Source organism: Simochromis diagramma, unplaced genomic scaffold, assembly GCF_900408965.1.
Source record: "Simochromis diagramma unplaced genomic scaffold, fSimDia1.1 OVJJ01000343.1, whole genome shotgun sequence".
Classification (NCBI taxonomy): Eukaryota; Metazoa; Chordata; class Actinopteri; order Cichliformes; family Cichlidae; genus Simochromis; species Simochromis diagramma.
In genome coordinates this window covers 9,073,911-9,083,591 of record NW_024386831.1, presented here as the reverse complement: position 1 = coordinate 9,083,591, position 9,681 = coordinate 9,073,911, and the positions used below count along the sequence as shown (strand labels likewise).

Below are 9,681 nucleotides of genomic sequence, written 5' to 3'. Positions count from 1 at the left end.
TTCCGTTATCCATGGAAGTGTTGTTTACAGAGCCTGAAACCCTAAAAGCAAGTATGAGGGGACGCAGACTCTACAGGCTCAGTTAGCATATTCATGTAAAATCTCATGACAGTACAATTACAAAATAATATAAAAAGACTGAACATATAGCACGGTGGTTAGCACTGTTGCTGCACAGCAAGAAGGTCCTGGGTTCAATTCCAACATCAGGCTGGGGTCTTTCTGTGTGGAGTTTGCATGTTCTCCCCGTGTTTGCGTGGGTTCCCTCCGGGTACTCCGGCTTCCTCCCACCGTCCAAAGACATGCAGCTTGTGGGGATAGGTTAATTGGATAATCCAAATTGTCACTAGGTATGAATGTGAGTGCGAATGGTTGTCTGTCCCTGTGTGTTGGCCCTGCGACAGACTGGCGACCTGTCCAGGGTGTACCCCGCCTCTCGCCCTATGACAGCTGGGATAGGCTCCCGCGACCCTGAAAAGGATAAGCGGAAGCGAATGGATGGATGGACTGAACATATATAGGTTGTTTGTAAGGGTTGCTAGGAGACAGCCTCTTCTCTCTAAAAGCAGCAGCACAGCTTAGGTTTGCAAAGTTGCATCTCAACAAACCATAAGACCTCTGGAACAATGTCCTTTGGACAGATGAGACCAGAGTGGATACGTTTTCCTAAAATACGCAGTAGCACATTTTGGTTTTCACCAAAAAACAAATTTTGCCAGTCAAAGTCCAGATCTTAACCCAGTAGAAATTCTGTGGTGGGACCTTACAAATGCCTGCAAACCTCAACACACTGAAGCAATATTGTAAAAAGAGTGGGCCTAACCTGTTCCCCCAACAATGATAAAGTCATACAGAAAACGAGTACTTCAAGTTATTGCTGCTAAAGGTGGTTCTGTAAGCTCCTAAATCATGGTGTGGACTTTAAAACTTTTCCTTCTACACACATTTCTACATTTTGGCCAAGATTTTGTTAAATAATAGCTATGTGTAATATGTCATGTGTTGTTCATCTAAGAATGTATAATGTCCTGCATATGTACAACCTTAGAACTGAATGAGTGTGTGCTAGCTTATTGACATGACTGTATGTCTGCTGACCATTTGGTCAGATCAGACAACCAAAGCTACTTCGCTAAGTTTTTTTTTTGGGTTGTTGTTGTTATTTGGGGGAGGTGGGGGGGGCATCACAATGTTGAAAATTTTTTGCTAAAGGTTATGCTAAAACTTGATGCCAAGATGTCCTGACAGAGTGTCCGTAAGTGTTGACCAAAGGCCTTTGCTCTTAAAGGTCATTAGAGAGGGTTAAACCCCCCGTAAAGTCCGTGGGATGAGGGAAAGAAATCTAAAAGTACTTCGGAAAATAAAAGAAGACAGCAGAGTTTTATTATTGAATTACTGAGAGAGCTTCGAAAATGCTTCTAAAGCTAACAAATCAAAAATACTGGTCAAACGAGGGTCATACTTTGCCCCAAACACGCTGCCCTGTACTACACTGGCCCTAGCCATCTCATGTGCCTCAACTATATGTACCCCCCAGGCTATTGACTGAGTCGAGTCAGATTTGGTCAAACCACCAACCCCACAGGAAGAAGAGTAGTACCTGAGAAAATACAGGAGAGATAGAAGAACCACACACACCCACACAACAGCCCAAAGTAGTTAAATAGAGCTATATCAGAAACTGAGGCCATGTTACATAACCACAGCAGCCCACTGACCATCGAGCTTCTCCATCAAAGAGTATGCCTCTAAGAGCTCACATTAGGGTTATTATTTCTTTTTAAACAAATCCAGTTTAAATTCCTACTTTAAGAAGATACATCTGTGTAGCTCAGTAAAAAAGTGAATGCAGTATACACAAATTACAAGTACGGCCTTGTTGCCAAGAATAAAAGATTGATTTCCAATAAAGAAATTGAGAAAGAAAAAAAAAAAAAAAAAAAAAAAAAAAGCACACAGTAAGAACAAATGGGTGGACAAAAACACAATGTTCATGCATTCAAAGACCTTAGCAACATCGCTGACAGTGTAATTATATTGTTGCCTTAACAGTGATATTATTAAGTCCATTATACAGTTAGGGGGAAAAAACAGAGTTACTTAAATAAAATAGGAGTGTTTCTTATTGAAAGAGCCCTTACTTGTTTTCTTAAAAGACACATTTCTCCTCATGAATTGAAACCCTTATTATGGTTATAGCATTCGCTTTATTCCCCTCCCATAACCCTGTCCCTTATAAATTATAATTAATAGTAAGTATTCCTGCAATAGATTTAGAGTCGACACTGCAGTATCTAGTTTAATCATCAGTTGGCAGACATTTTTCAGAGTTACAGCTCATACAAGACTCCGTCCAGTCTATCACCCTGAACCTAAACACATTGCACTTTTTGCTGCACTAGGATAACGTGTTCACACAGAAAGTAAAGCAGAAGTTTTAAAAGGTGCACAATTATATTCGTGAAATGAGCAAAAACATATTAGATTTAATGTGAACGGAAGAAACTTAGCACATATCCCGGAAGCACATGCAGTTTCTAAATGCAGGGAGACAAAAGCAAAGAACAGCACTCGATTAAAAAACAAACAAACAAACAGCTGGAATCCCTGCTAAGTTCAGTCTCGGGTGTCACGTCGCTTCTTCCGGCTCATGTATTCTGCAAAAACTGACACAGTCTGACAAACCGAAGATTCTCTGTGATTTTTATTTATTTATTTTTTGTAGTATCCACCTAATGATGCATAGTGATGGATGCTGATCTGGGATAATTAGTAAGCAAAGTAGCTGGAGGGATTTTATTTCAATATTTTGCTCAGCTGTTTGGCTCAGTTTGTGTGTTCTGCCTTGCTGACATTTACTCCAACAGGATTTAGCCACACAGTCGGACGGAAAGTCGTCATTCCAGCATGATAAATAAACAGCTGCAGGCCGATAGGCTCAGCTTAATATTCAATTTAGCAGCACCGAAATCCAACCTTTTATGGCTGATAATCAAGATCATTTATATTTGCATGTTTAATGTACACTTTAAAGAAGTCATTAATCAACAGTTTCGATATTTGTAGGTTAATAATGAAAGAAGACTATATTGCACAAGTACAGCTACTTGGTTTAGTGTTTGCTTATACTGATAAAATTCCCACAAAATTCTTATAAAGAACGATTTGTGTGGACACAGGAGTAAATTGATCAAATAGTACATCACTAATTTGGTGGATTTGCCTTTTTATTTTAATTCAACTGCAGAAGGTAACAAAACCTTGTTCGATGGAGAACTGTGTAAGTGGTTGGCAGCATTTACTCGTGTTTCCAGTGAACGATGAAATGAGAAAATGGCGTTAGAAGCTAAAGAGCGTGGCGTTACTCGTTTCACCAGAGTAACCCACGCTATTGCAAGAGTATTGTGACGTGCATACACTGCACATGGTTGAGTGCAAATGGTATATTACAATAAAAAGTATATGCCACAGAAAATCCATCCTCATTAATTTTCTGCTTTTGCCATTATTATTAGTAGTAGTATTTTATTTATCTTTTTGCATATACTCATTTAATTTTGTGTATTTATATTTTTGGAATCTTTTTTAGTGACCTTTGACTCCTCAGTCAGTCAGAAACCCTGCTGCGGAGAGGCGTGCATGTAGGAGCCCAGTCCAATGAAGATGCTGTACTGAATTTATTTTTCTGTAAAACAGCTCCCGGGAGAATAAATCCACGTCAGCTGGGACTCCTCTCTCCATTCACACGGCAGCACCGAGCGTCAGACCAGACCAGCTCAGCTACGTAAACAACGACCCAGCTTGTTGGCATGGCTATGGCCACTATGAGCAATACTGCTGAAGACAGTCCATACAAAGATTTGAAGGAGCTGATGAATGAGTTCACACCAGAGTCTGACAGAAGAAATAGAAAGTTTCAGTCTGAATGTCACTGAAAATATCTTCAAGTGATTGATGATAACAAGAAATTATTGACAGGGTAAGACAGTGAACCAAGAGTTCCTACAGAGCTGTTTTACAGCCGATCTATCACGAGTTGCCCTGATTTATGACAAATTGTACGCATTTATGAACACAGATGTATTTATCATACACAACGACTTTGTCTTTCTATAAAGACGTGCATTTCAGCACTTCAGTTTTAAATCAAAGGCATTTCAGTAGAAGAAACGTTAATTCTTAAATGGGCTTTTACTGTGAGACATTTGCTGGTAAAAACATTTTTCCCAGCCTGTATTAGAAGATTGACTGTTTGTGTCAGCCATGACCCAGGCATTATTAGAGACTCGGCTTTTAATTGACTACTGCCTTTATTTGAGGAAACACATATGCATATACATATATATATATATTTTTTTCCTTTCTCAAATTGACATTAGCACTACAAAAGAGACAACTATTAGGAGGTAAGTGGGCATAAAAAGACAAAATTCAAGGGGACTCTCTCTTTGACTAGCAGGTCAGAAAAAAAAAAAGATTTTCTCACCTAAACAAGGCTGACTTTAAATCAAGGAAAGACGCTACAGTTTAATCCAGGAGGTATTTTCGCTATGAATTAATGGTAGGTCTTTTGATGGACTGCTGCACTAATAAGATCAGCACAATGCATAATGGCATGTGACCTTTTGCTGTACTTCTGGATTCACCTCCAGATTGGAACATTTAGCTGTGGCTGTGGCCAATTATTTCACAGGTACCTCCTGTTGTGCAGGATAATAACACTTAATTAGCCGGAGAATGCAGGGCGGGCTCTCTCTTTTGCCCCCTCGTCTCCCACTCGCTCTGTCTGTCTGTTGGAACGCAGCTCTCCAACAGGGTTTGCAGTGAGAGTCAATCATGCCCACTCTACTGCCTCAACACTCACCTGCACAGCGAGGGGTCGTGGGCCTGTGCAGTCTGGCCTGGCCATAATCAGGGTATTCACAGGTATCATGCTTTCAAGGGATGGTGAGGTCAGACCAGCTGCGGGCAGGAGGGAGGGATGAGGGTCCATCTGCCTCTATAGCCCCAAGGCTCCTCTGATTATCATCTTTATCATCCAGCAGGGAAGAAAAGTAGGAGGAAAGATTAGCCAGCAGCCACAGAAATATGTTGTATGAAATCTGTTCCAGAAAACTGTGCAAACTAAGGTCGTAATCAAGATAATGGACCAAAGCGGGTTGAAAATTAATCTTCGGTGCGAGTAAAAGGAGAAGTAAAGGATCGTAGAGAAATGCTGACCGATTTGAATGCACGGGATAAACCAAAATCCTGTCAACCGATGAGCATGTTAAGGCCACAACCCTCATAAAACTCAGGTAAACAAGCATCTAAAACAGCCATTGATGAGATTTAAAAGTAACCACTACATGTAAGCAGTGATGTTTACTGAAAATAATAACTGACAAATTATTAATCTCTTATTCTATAGCACTGCAAATATTCTCTGGGCTGATTTAAAACTAACTTCTGCTGGAATACCGGAAAATTCCCACATGCCCTGCGTAAATAATGATAGTGACAGGAAACTGACACATTCTCTCAGCAGGTTTGTATTCATATGTGCATTAACAAGCATCAGAGGCTTTTAAATATTTAGTCTCAGCTTGCCAGTTAACATCACCTCTAACAGTTACTTCACAATCTTCTCCATGGCATTTTCCAAGCTCGTCCAGCAAACGTAGAGTACGATTTAATGAATCAAACTCAGTCACTGACTGTCTGATTTGTTCACGCCTTCTGGTTCACACTGAGTTTGCTTCTCGTTACTTTTGGCACCCGAGCTACCAGAGGGTCCAAAGCTCTACAGTAAGTGGACAGGTTTTTAAAAAAAAAAAAAGGGGGGGGGATGAGATTAATTTCTTTTTGGGTCAATGTGCAACAGCGTGATTATTTTACAAACAGGCAACCATCTGACTCACTTAAAACTAGTCAACATTGAAACTTTCCTTACAATAAATTGAGGCTACGGAGAAACACAATCTACCGCTAATAAGCCAGAAAGACACTTGAGCATGAGGCAATTACACTCAAGAGAATGTGCGCTGACACAAACACAGAGTGGATGGACAACTGCAATGCAAAGTCAGTATAAGGTCTTTGAGTTAGCATTGACTTGGATGCATTATTTCTAAGCTTTTCTCTTATAAACTTTATATCTTGGTGCAATGCTTGTTGGCGATTCAGTAAGAAGTCATGTCTGTAAATGCAAGCTAAGAATTAATTAAACTCAGACTTAAATTTGGGGCCATGAAACAGTTTCTCTGAAAATCTCACAAAAAGTTTGAAAAATCTTTACACCCTTTCTTCCTATTGCTTTTATTCTATACTGTAATTGTTCTACAGAGCTGAAGACGTAAATGAAGCTATAAGATTACATTATTGCTGCTCACTGAGAGCTCCTAGGGTTAATTCAACTGGCCCTCCTAAAATAGCAGCTGCTCCCAGTCTGACACCTGTAGATTAAATGGGCCACAGAAACCTCTGATTATATTATGTAAGTGTGATTAAAAGTCTCTTGTGCAAATTATTGCTTTATAGCATTAAGATTTAATTAAGGGACTGTATAATTCACCAACCTATTTACGTCACTCCTCTCACAACTGACTAGGTACTCTAGCTGTCTCTGCACGTGGCATATTTCCTCCTCCATTAGTCCTCAAGACGGAAAAAAATGAATGTGGGCACCATCACCTCACCCACTGGTTTGTGCAGGCATATTTGGATTTCATTAATTCAGGTATGTAGTTATGCATGTAGGCAGGAATGCCAAATCATCAACTATAGCAAGCAAGTCTTGTTATCAAGCTCCATCCCAAAGTTATATGGCTGCTTGTCAAGTAGGATTCTAAAACAAAACTACAATTTCAGACGCCAAAATGGAAGCTCAAACTTTTTGTATAGACAATTAACCAACAACAACATGGTCCAGAGCTCCAGTTCAGTGACTCCAATTACCTGAGGTGACCTAGCAGACAGCTAGTGGCCTAGCCGACACCCACCCGTCACTCAAAATAGCCTTAATCTGCATAACTGCAAAGAGTAGACTCTATAAAATATGGATGTGATGCCACCCATTACTGGTTTTTATGGAAGCCCGTTTCCGCCACTAAAAAAAAAAAAAAAGGATCCATAACTCAAAATTTCGAGTTATTTTCTCGAAATTTCGAGTTATTATCTCGAAATTTCGAGTTATTTTCTCGAAATTTCGACATATTAACTCAAAATTTTGAGAAAAGCAACTCGAAATTTCGAGTTAGCGCCGCCAATCAGTAATCTACGTGAATGACGTCATTTCCATGTTACCCGGAAGCTGAAGCCCTCAGCTACAAATGCTACAGCTAAGCTACCGGTATTACATCCAGTCGTGAATGCACAGATTGCTGAGTGTTTTCAGCCTGGCTTCACAAATGATGAAATCCCTGTGTTATTAGCTGAATCACATGGTGTTACTATCAGCAAACATACTTTAATTTGTTGGGATCCGTTTTTGAGTGCGCGGTCCTGCGCCATATGCTTCCGGGTAACAAGAAAGCGACCCCATTCACGTATATTTTTGATTGGCAGAGCTACCTCGAAATTTCGAGTTATTTTCTCGAAATTTCGAGATAATAACTCGAAATTTCGAGTTATTTTCTCGAAATTTCGAGTTATTTTCTCGAAATTTCGAGTTATGGATACTAGCTTTTTTTTTTTTTTTTTAGTGGCGGAAACGGGCTTCCATAGGTTTTGGACATTGATCTTTTTTTTTTTTTTACATTCCTATATTAGATGAAAAGACAGAGTGCAAAGTTATCCGTTATCTCCAGCATACTTGGCTTGCAAGCTGCATGCATAAACTGTGTAGTTGCAACACAACACTGCTAAGAAACGGACCAATAAAATATTCGAGGTTTACTTACCAAAACAGACGCGCAAAATTATGGGACAGCTTGTTCCACAAAGCAAGCGTAATATTTGTTATGTTACCAACAAACACAATGAGGAGGCGTGGCCTGTGAGGCTACAACTACCTGAAGCTCCACCCCTAAGCCCAGTATCCAGGTGGATGAGTTATAAATGTTTCACCCCCCTGGAGCTATTATGAAGACAGAAATGATGGTTTTGCAGCTTTTTAACAAGGCTGTAAACATGTTTTTTAATAATGTAAAATGGAGCATTTTAGCAAGGTGGAGACTGACTGACCTCTGGGACTAGCAGCTAAACGACTTTTGACAATTTAGCCTTTCACCTCAGGTTACCACTTGCTTAAAAATTGCAAATTTTGTGTAATACTGCAGTGCAGACCGAGTAAAGCTTTAAAAAATGCTTCCTCGCTGCAAGAGTTGATGTGTCTAGTAAAACTCCCACCTGAATCAGATCGATCAATTATAATTCAAAACAGAAATAATGTGTCAAACATATCCTTACACTAGGGACAATGCTTCAGTGTTTGGCTGCACTTTTCTCTGTATGTGTTTGAGAGTTTTCAGCATATTAGAGAAATTCAACATTATTCACATCTTTTCAGCCAACCCTGGGCTAAAAATAAGGCGTAGATAGCAGAAATTGCTAAACGGGGCACACCATTTTGCTTTTGATGTGGCCACAGTGAAAGTCAAAGCCGTAGCCAACTAGCTGATGTCTGTGGTCTCGGCCAATCATTGTGAAAACGGCATACAGCAGGACTGTGATCAGAACAAAAGCACAGACGGTCACTAAAGGACTTCAGTCAGTCAGTCATCAATTACCCAGAAGACTATGTGGGAAGTACAAAAGCCACCTAATTACATTTAATCTCAACTCTAGATGTAAAACAGGAGGTTAACATAATATCACTTAACCATCTTCATGGTTCAGTGATGCCAAATGACTACACTAATGAAAGCCAGTGTGCCTCACTAACACCCTCTGACTGGTCATTTTTTGCGAGACAAGGCACTCTTGAAAATCCAATTTTCTGTGTGCTTGGTTTCTTTTTTATGTCTGTTCACTTGTCGTGTCCTGCGTCAAAGAGATTATTATTTTATTTTATTTTTTGTGCAGTTTTTCTCCCTCTCTCTAAATCTATCATTTACAGCAGGTACAATACTTGGATAGGGCAAATCCTTTCTGCATGAGCTCCCCTTCTGTGGCAAGGACTTGAAAGGGGATGGAAACTGTTGAGCAGAAGGAATGAGTTCTGCGGTTTTGAATATGTCATTGGCTTTATAATCTCAGGAGGCAGGGCCACGCTGTATAGGGGGAAAAAATCTCAGACATTAAGAATTTAAGTCTTTGGGGGTTTAAGCAGGAAAACACTCTACAAACTGAACCTTAAAGAAGGAAAATAAACAAAGCTTTAAAACCCACAGTGGGAACATATACATAAGCATAAAGCTAACACGCCTGCACACGTTTCACGTGTCTCATTGGTTGCTATCTAACTGTCATAGATCACGAGGAATTACTGCACTTGTAGCTTGTAATGGGTCTGTACAAGTAATGGGAGAATGGCTCGAATGTGACTGACAAATTGCCAATTTTCTTCCCAAACGCAGAGGGCCTCTAATACTCCCCCCGTATAGTTTGTGCTCTCATAAGACACATTGCAGGACTCATTCTAGGCAGAAAATATCTAGTAAAAAGCACCAGAAAAAGGAAGACGTATCAAGAAAATGACACATGAAAAATCATGTTGTTTAAAAAAAAGAAAAGCAGGTGGAAATAAATTGACATTAAAAA

General features: G+C 39.8%; 1 long non-coding RNA gene across 1 annotated transcript; it reads right to left on the bottom strand.

Annotated features, from left to right (window-relative positions):
• Positions 1 to 3,588: 3,588 nt before the first annotated feature.
• On the bottom strand, positions 3,589 to 8,415 carry LOC120731322. Its single transcript, XR_005695326.1, has 3 exons — positions 7,881 to 8,415; positions 4,865 to 5,029; positions 3,589 to 3,894 (listed from the first exon to the last, which is right to left on the bottom strand). It is a non-coding gene; the product is annotated as an uncharacterized LOC120731322 (long non-coding RNA).
• Between the last annotated feature and the right edge of the window lie 1,266 nt (positions 8,416 to 9,681).